The following is a 14,002-nucleotide window of genomic DNA, read 5'->3' as shown; positions in this document are numbered from 1 at the left end:
ACAGTAATCCTCTTGTACAAAGGGAATCCATTAACCAACTCTGAGAACTATAGATTTGCAAGCCTAACCAGCCATATCTGCAAGGCCATGGAAAGAATCATCATGAACCTTATCAACAAGGACATAGATGACCTTCAAACTCTTGACCTAACCCAGTTTGGCTTTGCTAAGGGGAGATCATGATTACTGAACAGGGTGGACTTCTTTGAGACTGCATCAAGGCCCTGAATGAAGACAAACATTACATACTGCCTATCTTGACTTAGCCAAGGCTTTTGACACAATCCCCCACTCAGATGTCATTGAGAAACTCTCCCAGCTGGGGATTAACCCATACATGACTAGATGAGTAGCTAACTGGTTCAATGACAAAGGTGGGGATTTCACTTCTACCAGTAGACCAGTTACCAGTGGTGTACTGCAAGGATCTTTGCTGGGCCCTGTACTGTTTGGAAACTACTTCTCAGAAGTCCAGAAAAAAAGTAGATGGCTTGTAGTCTGCTGATGACTGCAAACTGGGTGCAATCATTGAGTCCCCAAACAAAAGGGGCTAACACAGACAAATGATTGGTACCAAAGCCATGGACTAAAACTAAATACAAAAAAACTGCATTATTATTATCCCCTTTGGCAAAGAAGAAGTCCCTGTAAATTACAGTATTGACAGCATCCCCCAAAGCTCAAACCCAGTGATGCAATATTTGGGAAAAGAGGTTGATAGCAATCTAAACTTCAATCCCTGTGTCTCACAGCTGAAAAGGAAGCCTTCTACACTGCACATCTCATAGGTAAGGGCATCACATTCAAGACTAAGGATGTTATAACTTCTCTGTCCTCGACCCACATCACATCACTAATAGACTATAATGCTCCCTTTTGCATGTATCTCACCAGACAGCAGCATCAGCTGGAGACCACAGAGATTTCTTGCGAAGAAAACTCAGAGCCTACAAAGCATGACCTCCATGGAAAGACTGAAAGTCATGTCATTGTACTTTGTATCCTACAGGCTGCTGACAGGTGACTTGTGCCTGGTTTACATAGCAGTCTCTGACACTTCCCTAATAGAAATGCTGCACATCTACAAATCAAATGGGACAAGAGTCACTCGATCTAGGGATCTCAACCTAGCCTGTGACATTAACAGAACATGCTGGAGAGACAGATATATCTCCCATAGATTGTCACTCCTCTGGAATAAACTACCAATTTACTTGAAGCAGAGCTCCTCAATGACCCTATTCAAGTGCAACCTAGACAATTGGATGGGAGTCTGTAAATTCACCCCATCGGTAGCAACTATGTCCTTCATGGACAGAGGCAGTTGGTGCTGATCATAGACTCTCTCTGTGAATAATGGGGTCTATATTATTTCTCTGACAGCTTAGGTTGTCGAATGCTTAATGATTGACACCTAAGCAAAGTTTCAAAATCACGAACAGCCATATACGTGAATTCTTTCCTGGGGAAAGAATTTGTTAGGCCATCCGGAAATAAAATTAACTTTTCAACCTAAATATAGTGGGGGGCTGTGCCCCCACACCATCTAACTAAATATACCAACTCCGAGATCGCTCTACATTGGGGAAAGGGCAGATCCCTGATAATGGCTAAGCTAATTCTTTCCGAGGAAAGAATTTGCTTATATTGCCGTTCGCGATTTTGAAACTTCGACGCTTAGGTGTCGATCATTGGGCATTCCACAACCTAAGCTGACAAAGAAATAATATAGACCGAAATAATGACTATCTAACCAAGGTCAATTAGGGAACATTGGTATAACATGGCTAGACTTGTAAAAAGGCTCTAGGGCCATTAGCCTAATCACCTTCTATGAACCTATTCTTCAAGGGCAGCAGGCACTGCTTTTGTTGGTGAAGCACTGAAATGCAAAGTTGACAGCAGCAACCTCTGTTTAGTAATAGTTCTCTTTAATGTGGAATTGTTCAGATGACTTTCACTTCTACAAAGATTGAGCATATTGACTTAGCATATGTTATCAGGTAGTCAGTATTTCTTATGCGCTCATAAACACTCTTATTGAAACTTTGCTGCACATGGCTGAATTTTATGGTATATGCTAATGATCTTTATGCAGTTTCATGCAGATCATGCAAAGCTACTAATAAAGTGTGTGTAATTTATTTCTTCACAACAATGAGGAGAGCACATAGTGGCTTTAGATTGTCACTGTTAAACTGACACCATAACCTTTTGTGTAAAACGGAGAAAAAGGGGTTGTGAATGGATAGACAGTCAGCAAAGTGAATAGAACTTCTGGTGGGGGTGGAGGATGCTCTCTCTGAGGAAGAAAGAAACTTTTGCTCTTCATCATTTCATTTTTAAAAAGTTTTTGAACTGGCTTTGCAGAAGTAGTGTGTGTGTGTGTGTGTGTGTGTGTGTGTGTGTGTGTGTGTGTGTGTGTGTCTGTGTGCACGCTCGTGTGAGAATTAAGTTGGAATACTGACTGCTATGTTTGTGTGAAACAAATGTGAAATATGTGACTTTGGCCATTATTATTGTTATTATTTTTTGACAGACAGCTGAGAAGGATATAGCCAACAATGTAGCTATAATTGCTGGGTTCGAGGGATGTCAGTGGATATAAATGGTTGACCCTGTTGAGCTGATAAAGTTAAAAATTCATTAGTCTATCTTTGCAGGACTAATGTGCATTTGTATAAAGTAAACTGGAATACTTTATTACAGCCTTTTTATCACAATCAGATGTGATGTGTACACACTTAATGTGGCAGTAATTGTCGAGTGTGGATATTTGTAGATTATAATGACAGCACTTTAAGTGACCTTTTATGACCAGAATGTTCTGAAATGTGTACTTTGTCATTACTGGTTCATACATTTTGTTTCATTCCTTACTGGAAAACTTTCAAAACTACACATTTAAAACACACTAACATGTTGTTGTTGCTGAATTAAACGAGAAATATAATTCAGAAAACCATCAGGAAGGTGAATTCAAAGAACGCATTAATTTATGTGTAGTGCTAAAAATGTGTGCAGGGGGTCCATGATTTAAAAAACAGTCTGGGGCCCACAGTACACTTATTCTGCCACTGGCTAGATACATTTTCAATGAATGTGAGTTTCTAGGGAAAAGAAGTTTACTGTTCTTCATACTAAGTACGGAATACCAAAGGCGGAGGTGTGTCCATATTCATTAAGGATACCCACACCTCCAGGCTAGTTGCATAATGCAGCCGAGGTCATCCAAGTGCAACTAACTCTGGGCAAAACTGCAATCCAAATTGTAGCTTGCTACAGATCACCCACCATGCCCCAGGATTCCCACTCCTCTTTTCTTGATGTACTGGAAAATATTAGGGTTCAACCAAACACCCTAGTAATGGGATATTTCAACTACCCCACCATTAACTGGGAAAACTACTCATGTACCAACTCCTTCGCTCAACGCTTTCTGGAATTCATAAACTCCAATGCCCTGGATCAACTTATCCACACCCCCACCAGGGGCAACAATATCCTAGATCTAGTCATTACCAATATGAGTGACCTGAGTTCCACACCTGAAGCCAACGCCTCATTGGTCCGATCCGACCATAAGCTAATTACCCTACATATCCACATCCTGCCTCCACCCCCCATTAAGGAAACCATGGTAAAAAAATTTCTCCCAAGCCAACTTCATGCTTCTTAAGACAGAAGTGGTGAACTTCATGACACCCATGCAGATGGACAATACAGTTACGACTATTGAATCCTACACAATTGCACTTTATAAGCACTTACATGAGTGCATGGATCGTGCTATCCCAAACAGAATCAAGATGCTATCCTCCAAAAAAAGGAAGCCAATCTGGCGGTCCCCTGCCATAAACAAACTGTACAACAGAAGGAAGAAACTCTTGCAAAAGAGAGTAAAATCCCACTAGTGGAGGAGCTCCCTGGTCAGCCTCAGTAAGAAGCTGCGATCCCTGATTAAAATCCTCCAAAGCTAGTTACGAAAACAAAATCACCACTGATTCTAAAGACAACCACAAAGCATTCTATAGCTATGTCAAGAATCTCAATGGCAACACTCAGATCTGCTCTGAGTTACAGCACAATGGCACTAAATATACAGACCCAACTGATATTGCCAACATCCTGGCAGATAGGTTCAGTACTAACTTTACCCCCCTCTCAGAGAGCCCATCTCTATACCGGAAGACTGCAAAGTTCCTGTAATCACGGCTGCACAGGTAAAAAACACACTCTCCAAAGCCAAGAACACAGCATCCATGGGACCAGACAACATCCCAAGCTGCGTTCTACATGAACTATAGAACGAACCAGCACCCCACCTAAGTACCATGTTCAATCATAGCCTCACCTCAGGCTTTGTGCCTGCTGAATGGCGCACAGCAACGGTGATCCCACTCCACAAGCGGGGAGCCACCACGGACCCCGGGAACTACCACCCCCATTAGCATGACGAGCCTGGTCTGCAAGGCCATGGAACGTATCATCATGGAACTTATAAACAAAGACATTGGCTCATAGGGTCATAGTTTAGTACTAAGCTAACTGCTCTTGCGAGCCATTTTAAGCTTAGCCAATTATCCCTTGTGAGACTCAAACCCTGCACCTTGTGTTTATAAGGCAAACACCTTAGCCATTAAGCCACCCTCCCAATCTCCAAACTCTGGATCCCACCCAGTTCGGGTTTGTAAAAGGCAGATCATGTCTCCTAAACCTGATAGACTTCTTTGAAGCAGTCACCAAAGCCGTAGACAAGGGTAACGTGGTTCACACAGCCTATCTAGATCTTGTCAAGACTTTTGACACCATCCCCCACTCTGGAATTATAGAGAAACACACTAAACTAGGTATATATCCCTATGTCACAAGATGGGTTGCCAACTGGCTCACTGACAGAACCCACACTGTGAAAGTAGCAGACTCCAAATCCAACTTCAGACCAGTGACAAGTGGAGTACCACAGGGTTCAGTCCTGGGTCCTCTCCTGTTTAGTATCTACTTCTCTGAAGTACAGGCTAACACAGAAGGTCTTTGGCTAATGAAGTTCACAGATGACTGCAAACTAGGAGCCATAATCGAAACTCCTAACGATATGGACATCCTACAAAAGGGCCTCACTGAGACAGATGCCTGGTGTCAAAGCCATGGCCTCAAGCTCAATCCCCTTTGGTAAAAACTCTGTACCCATGAACTACAACATAGGCGGTAGTATACTTAACACCGAAAGTGTGATAAGAGACCTTGGGACACAGGTGGACAGTAATCTCTCCTTTGATAATCACATTGCCACAGTAGTCAGGAAATTCTTCTACGTGGCACACCTCATCACAAAAGGTTTCTCATCCAGAAAAAAAGAGGTCTTTGTTCCCCTCTACTCATTACTCATTAGACCCATTATACAGTACAATGCCCCTTTTGGTATGTACCTCACAAGACATCTACAACAACTGGAAAGGCCGCAGAAATACCACACAAAGAGGATTACCGGCCTCAAACAGATGCCCTATGCAGACCGTCTCAAATAACTCCAGCTTTACTCCATCGCATATCGCCTACTCAGAGGTGATCTCTGCCTAACATACAAAGCTATGTCAAACCCAGAGCTGTTGGACATGCTGCACTTAAAGAAATCCCAATCCCTCTGAGCTACACACTCTAGGGACCTAAACCTTGTCACCACAATAAACAGAACATGCCAGAGGGATAGATTCCTGTCCCAGAGACTTCCCATACTCTGGAATAAACTACCTATCTATATCAAACAAAGCTCCTCATTAGCACTCTTCAAGAAAAATCTTAATGATTGGATGGGAAATAGGAAATTCACCCCGGGGATCACCTCTGTGGCTCTGCTCGTCAGTGGCACAGGAAAATAATTTTCTTGGGTGGCAAAAGCCAGGGTACCTTTTTGGCTGGGCTTGTATAGGCCCCAGGGCCAATAGCCTAGTACTTACCTATGAACCTATGAACCTATAAGTCTATTTTCAATGTGAAACTTTTTTGTTTTGTTAAACAAATGGCCATTACTGCTTGTGCTATGAAATTTGAAGTAAAAGTTTTAAATTATATCCAGATCTCAGAAATTATTATAAAAGTAAAGAAGAAAATAGTATGGGAAGAGAAAGCCAAACAAATGGACAACGAAAAGGCTATGTGTGTGTGTGTGTGTGTGTGTGTGTGTGTGTGTGTGTGTGTATGGGTGGGTGGGGCTGGTCCTTTACCCTGCCTAGGGCACCATTTGAACATGAACTGTCTTTGCATACACTTACTCTATCCTCTGAAGATAATTCATAAAAGTTTTCTAAGAAATACTTGTAGTAAACATTAAACTAACAAAGTTTATACTAAACATAATATAAAAACCAATATGAGAACCAGTCTACCAACTGACAGAAAAGTCACGACAGTCCAAAAAAATTTAATTCCTATCATAAAGCAAACAGTTTTACTCAAAAATTGCAGTTTTAGTGATAACATAAATTGTGTAAAGCATTTTCCTGAAGGGAACTTATCTGTCCAGCAATATAGAAACACTAGCCAACCATCCATCCTCTACAAGAGGAGTGTTCTTCAGTGGCAGGAAAGCTCTGAAGGACTTTGCACCCGCCCTGCTGATTTTCTCCAGCTCTCCTTCCACTCTCAAAGATCTGGGCACATGGAATGTGCCCTTAAGATTTGGAAGCTGGCCAACTGTTATATCCTTGTTAGGACAGATTAGCTAAGGCTACTGCAGCAGGTATCGAAGAATGAACATCAACGTCTAGTTTTGTTACACACAGCAAATGGAAAACTTTATATATGAATTGAAGACCAAAACCTAGTCAATACTATAGCAATAACCCACGCCTGGGTGTGCATAATGCTGGATTTACCCACGGTTGGTGTGGTTTGGTCACGAGGGCTTCGTGACCAAACCACACCAACCGTGGGTAAATCCAGCATTATCCACACCCAGAAGCGGGTTATTGCTATTATACAATTACATTATTTAAGAAAAAAATAAATACATTTTCTTAAATAATGGCATTGTATAATGCCTCCTTGCTGCCCTTCCGCAGCTGTCTGGTATTCTGCGGCAGTTCTGATGTACTGCGCATGCGTATGCCTACGCAGTACATCAGAGCTGTGGGCAAAAGCAACGGAGAAAGCCAGATCTCCGTTGCATTTTACAAACTGTTTCACTATGTTAAATGGGTTTAACATAGCGAGACAGCTTTAAAAAAAGCAACGGAGAATCTCAGTTGCTTTTTTTAATGCTGTCTCGCTATGTTAAATGAGTTTAACATAGCGAGACAGTGTGAAGCAATGGAGATCTTGCATTCTCCGTTGCTGTAAAAAAAAAAAAAAAGAGTTATAGTAATGGAAAAAGTCCGGGTGATCGGACCTTTTTCCATTACTATAACTCTGATTTACAATGTGCACGCTGACCAATCAGCATGCACATTTTTTGAATATTAATGGGGGGTCATTGTATAATGGTTAATATTCCAGCAAGTTCATTATGTAGTCAGCACCCTGACTAGTTTTGGGGAGGAAGTATTCAAGGGGTGTATTTGCTGCATGGCTTATACGGGGAGGGGGTAACCTCTCCACATTGAAGCATTAAACATTTCCTATGAAATGGAGATATTTCTGCAGATTTGTTTCACATCTGAAATTGTGTACTGACAGTCTGAATAGTGCACTTCAACCAAGCGCTGCTTATAAGGTACTGCAAAGAATTACATGCATTATTCCAAATCTCTCTCTCCCTCTGTTGATGGCCTGTTTAGGAGTAGGTCTAAATGAGATTGCTGTTTTTTTTATGCTAATGTCAGCAAAAGGGAAACACACAATAAAGAACATAATGTCTTAATTGGGCTAATACAAAAATAAGTGGCTAGTAGAGTCTTATATGCAGTAAAGCATAGCACACTGGAAATCATTCACACCACTAAAGCATACAGGCTGTCCTGTTAGGTCATTTATCTCAGCTGTCTCTGCAAAATGTCCCTGATTATTTTACATTACATTTTTAAATACTTCTTGACCTCTAAGCACAAGAACTCTGGACAAAACCTAAAATAAATGTGTGTGTGTGTGTGGGGGGGGGGGGTGCAGAGGTCCAAAAATAGAGACAGATTTTTAAATATTGCTTTTATAAACTTAGAACGTTGCTAAAATAACATGTTTTGAATCAGCATGTATTTTCTGAAGGATATGAAATATGAAATCCAAATCTGCAATTATTTAGCTCATTACTTAGAGACTTCAACCCTCAGAGATGTGCCTAAAAAACTCATTTTATGAGGAACAGACCAACAATATAAAGCAAAAATCTGGGCATTCTATGAAAATCTGGACAGTTGAAAGGTATACATTTTAGTCTGTTTTTCAGAGTTTGTGGTTTTGCGGCAAATCCTTAAAGGCTGTAGTCATTAAAAAGTGGCAGACATTTGAGTTTCAGACTTCATATACTTTTGTAAAAACCTGCTAATGCAAAACTTTGTATTCTAGCAAATTTCTAAGTTCCTGCTTCCATGTCTTAAACAAAAACAGGAGTTTTAGTCTTGCATGTGATCAAACGTCAGTCTGCTGTGGAATTTGAATCTTGTCATTTGCTTTGTGTGTGTGTGTGTGTGGGGGGGGGGGGGAGTGGTGGCTTTGCTCTCTGCATTCCCCTTATTGTTATACTCATCTACAAACTTACTACCCCTTAAGAAAAGCTAAAGATCCCCTGTGGTCACCTCATTCAAAAAGGCAGCATTTTTGTACTTGGCAACAATTGTAAAAGTATCCATTGCATTAGATGCATGCTACCATATTTTATAGTTCCTGATATGAGTATCTTCTTCTGGCTTTTTCCCAGTTAGGGGTCACCACAGCGAATCACATGTCTGCTCATGATTGGCAGTGGAGTTTTACAGTGTTGAGTTGCCAGCCTGGCACCCACGCACACACACCTAGTGCCAATTTAGAGTGTCCAATCCACCTACAGCATGTCTTTGGGATGTGGGAGGAACCACAAAGGAGATGAAGAGTGAAAAACACAAACCAATAACCAAACAAAATTCGCTCTGGAGAAGCCAAATAAGGGTCCAAGACTTGAAACAACGAAGTTGAAAAAAAAACAGCTTTAATAACAAACCAGTCAAGCACACTTAACGCTGTAATCCAAAAAACTGCGTTTTCAAATATCTTCGTCAGAACCAAAAACATACATCCTGCTTCATACCAATACTCCCCTTTTATAACCATCATAGTGAACCAATCAATACAATAAAACAATGGAGCAATAGACCAATTAAGCAATTAAGCAATAACTTAATGTCGTGGCCGCCCACAGTTAACTCATCTTAAAGAAGACAGATATAAAGTACATTTGGTTCATAAAATACTTGTATAAAAAACATTACATACAGCATGTCTTTGGGAAGAAACCAGAGCACCCAGAGGAAACCCACGCGACCACAGGGAGAACATGCCGACTCCACACAGAAGGCACACCATCTGAGGATTGAACCAGAGAACCTCTTGATATGAGGTGGCAACGCTAACCATTGCACCACCATGGCGACATGCAATTCCTTTTGTTGCCAATCTGTCTATTCGTAAAGGGACCAGTGTTCTTAGTAGTCTAAGAGAATACAAGATGTGTCAAATACTGCCTTTCATGCACCAACTGAGTTAATTCAGAAGTGATTTAGGAGCAATGAAAATGTTATTATTTTTTTTTCTCATGTTACATTACAAAATATTTACCAGTATTCAAGATCTAGCTGCACTATTTCCATTCATTTACAAAACATCTGTCAACCCCCTCACGGTGCAAGGCAGCAGATGTATTTATAATGTGAATATTGAAAAACGGCTGAATGGATGAATGGATATTGTTGTACTAAATGAATGTGTTAAAATATCCCCAGGGACACAAGATAACTGTAAAACATATTTTACAAGACATAGTAAAATAGACAAACATCATGCACATAAAGGAAATGGGCACCCTGTAAAGGCACGGCAAAACAACAGCAGAAGGAGAACAATTAAAATGTGTATCATAGGTCAGCAAGTTAATTAAATAAGTACACAGTACAGAGCAGCAAGAAACATTTTATCAGTGATTTATGCAAACCAGCTTTGCAAATAACAGTCAGAAGGCATGAGATTTGGCCACCGATGTTGATTAAGAAAAGTTTCCTATGTAAGTAAGGTGATGTCATGTTTTATTTAATTCTGTTCTACCAGAGTTTATTTATTTTTAGATTTGGTGATTGCGTAGGTGGACTGTCCCAACTTCAATGTCTTTCACCACAACCTGAAACAATGCAAAAGAACAGTGCATAATAAATTATACAATTTACAGACTGATAACACAAACTGAGTTAAACAACTAAGAAAAACAACAGTGCAGTTTACAACACCAAAGCCCATTGTCAGGAATGTTGTAAAAACAAGCAATAGGTCTAAGTATAAACTACAGCATCCAACAATGAAGTAGAAATAACCTGCCAAGTGGAAGACCTAAGGTACAAGAAATAAAGATATGTTCCATGTGTATGGCAAATGGGTCTACTTCATATGACCTCAATTTCATTTGACTGAGACCAAAACACTGAAAGTTCAAAAGACTGAAAACTCATTTGACTGAAACTCATAACAATGATACATTAAAGTAAAAGGTATATTCCCTTTTCCCCACTGTAGTGCGATCCTGGAATTAGTATATATAGTTAGGGGGATGTGGGGTGTGGGGGGCGAAGCCCCCCACATACTTTACACATTTTAAACCATACACATGGATATTTATAACTGCAATGAATAACTCTTTGCAGAAAACAATATTTACCTAACTATGTGTGCCGTCCCTAACTATATGTACTAACTCCAGGATCGCACTACAGTGGGGAAAAGGGCATATACCTTTTACTTTAATGTGTCAGTGTTATGAATTTCAGTCAAATGAGTTTTCAGTCTTTTGAACTTTCAGTGTTTTGGTCTCAATCAAATGAATTTCAGTCAAATGAAATTTAGGTCATATGAAGTAGACACATGGCAAATATATACTATATGGAGGGAATGTGTTTGCAGCCAATGCAGTATTAATTTTCTTTAATGTGTTGTCTGACTTGCCTGTGATGGTGAAAATGGGACATAGCAGCTGAACATCCCTGGTTAACAAGTATAAACAAATAACTATGGGAAAGTTCCAAAGACTTAATGTGAAATGGTATTCCAAAATGTAAGCCATGATACTGAAAATGCTCTGCAGCTGGTATGCAGCGTTAGCATATATGTTTAAGTGTGGGTTAAAACTGAGATCGAAAACAGTAAAGGGTATTGGTAGTATCTATAAAGAGAAGTGTGTGCAGAAGTACTGTGACAATACAGGTATAAATAAAGTGATAATTTTAGAAGCTAGCCAGCTCACTTTGGAAGGTGAAACTCAGTATTATTTCATGTTTGGCCAGAGCAGGATAAACCTATAAATGTTATTAAGAAGAGTCTGTATGTCACAGGTATAGGTGGCAGGTGATTCAGTGATGACAGGGTGAGTATTCATCTGTCACAATAAATAATTGTTTGTCAATGACTGAAATGCTTGTTGGAAACAGGTGGCATATGAAAGAAGCACCTTTGAGTTGTGAACTGAGTTTGGCTTGCACTAATCCCACATGCCACACGTAAGTTAAATGTCATAGAATGCTCCAACTGAAGAGTTTTACACAGGTTTGCAATTTATACAAGACTGTGTGTTATAGTGGTAATGTTTTTTAAGAGGAGCCTAGACTTAATGTGACATTTGTGGCAAAGGGACTATTGTTTTTTTTACAGATTTTATGAAGCACCTATGACAGATTTACAGGTCCCACTGAAAATATTGTAAATTTTGTAAATGCTTTATTGAAAGAATGAAATTTTTGTCAAGGTTTGACTGAGCCATCAGATTTTGTTGAGTCCTAATTTGTCTACCCATAAACACTATGAGAGCAGGCCATGCCCCCTCCTCTGCAGGTCCCATAGTCATTGTAGCACCCTTTTTATGTAATTCCATGGTTTGTAGTTTTCTGAAACAGTAGTTGACTATATTAAAGTTGACATTTAGGAAGAGAAATATTTGTGATCTATAGTGAATCATCATTGTGTACTACATCCAGATTCAATATCTTGCACTAAACAACCATCAAAATGATGGGGACCAACATATCTCAATGTTTTTGCAGGTGAACCCAACATGCACATGCACAATTTTAAATATAGTGATTCAGAGATCACACAACAGAAGGGAGAATGACTAAATTCCTTACCACACCATCTGCCATTGTTACCAAAGCACAGTGCTCCTTCTCTTTGCAGTGTATGTGAATGGCACACAACTACCTGCAGCCCTTATCTGGTGTAAGCTCAGGTAATTCAATGATATGCAACATATCGATTTAGCAAACCCTGATAACATGAGCTGGTAGTCTAAATCATAGAACTGTATATTGATGAAATACATGTCTTCCTATAGATATATGTATCAAGATAGATATAATGTATGTATATATATATATATATATATATATATATACACACACACACACACACACACACACACACACACACACACACACACACACATACATATTAATAATAATATTCCTCCAAAGTTAACATCTTGCCTTGGGCAATACAATCTGGGGCTTACCACCACCTCTGTGAAATAACATCTGCTCAAGTCCATCTTAAATCATCTGTGTTCCATCTTCATCCTAGTCTCTTTTCTACTAGTATGAACTTCCTGCTTAGTTCTCATCTTCCTATTTTCCCCAAACTATGCAGCACATGTCTAGGTCATTATATCATTTCTCTTCTAATGCATATATGCACAGCTTTCTGAATATCTCCATTTGTGCCCATCTAGTCTCTTCAGTACTTTGCTAATGTTGCACTACACACTTTTTACCATCCCATTTGTGTGGCATTACTATTGTATACGGTACTCTAAATGCAGCTGCACCTGTCCTGTATAAAAAGGTGATACTATTTTATCCTATCTGGAATAAACTTCTTGCATGGTGCATGCTGGCAGATCATTGGTTTTTGCTATTGCTTTTTACACTGTGCAGTATGATTCAGCATAAGTGTGATTATTCTCAAATCCTTTACTGGTTTTATTATACTTAACTTCATCAAATTAAGACTACATGTTTTTTGCTGACCCTCCCGTTTTTGGAGTGCATAAACTTCCAACTGTCACTTACCTACCCACAATGCCATCCACCACTGCAAACTTGTTCAGAGACAGTCAGCATACTCTCCCTCTATCTTACCCTTATTTTTGACTTCTACGTTATTCTTCATGTCATTAACATAAAGCCAGATCTGGGTGCCCATCCCAAGTGTGACATCTGATATAAATAATATTAAATAGGGTTTGTCTCAGCATTGAATATTTTGTACTGTTTTTTCTCCTATTAGTTACCTATGTAGCAACCACTCCCTTCTTCTGATTTTAAAGTTTTCAGTACATGCTACCATTTTGAGTCCCTCTTCCATATCCTTTCTTATCAACATCTTGTGAGGTGCAAAGTAATACATATTGATTTAACTCTGCATAACCGTATCCAAAGCTTTTCCTGCATTTACCTCAGTGAAGACTGAGTTATAGAAATGTACCAAGCTGGACTGGAAGGGCCTCTGCTGTGTGACGTTATGTTATCTACCATCTGTAAATGCCTTTTACATGCAGAGAATGTACCACCCTACCATACAGAACCTATTCCATGTCATTTCCTGGAATGGAAGTGATATTAACAGACTTCAGATTACTTGGCTTATTCCTATAGCCACCTTCAATTAAAGGGACACCATCACCAATGTCCACCATTATGGTCTCAATATGATTGCTAATCAAACCACAAAGTTCTCACATGGGTTCACCAAGCACTTCTGATTAAATTTATTACATCCCATTAAACTATCCCATCCATATCTTGTGTATTATCTCCCCAAACTCTCTAGTCACTGCTCCATC

This window comes from Protopterus annectens, chromosome 10.part0, assembly GCF_019279795.1.
Source record: "Protopterus annectens isolate FY-2018-M chromosome 10.part0, PAN1.0, whole genome shotgun sequence".
Lineage (NCBI taxonomy): Eukaryota > Metazoa > Chordata > Ceratodontiformes > Protopteridae > Protopterus > Protopterus annectens.
This window is presented reverse-complemented; position numbering follows the sequence as displayed.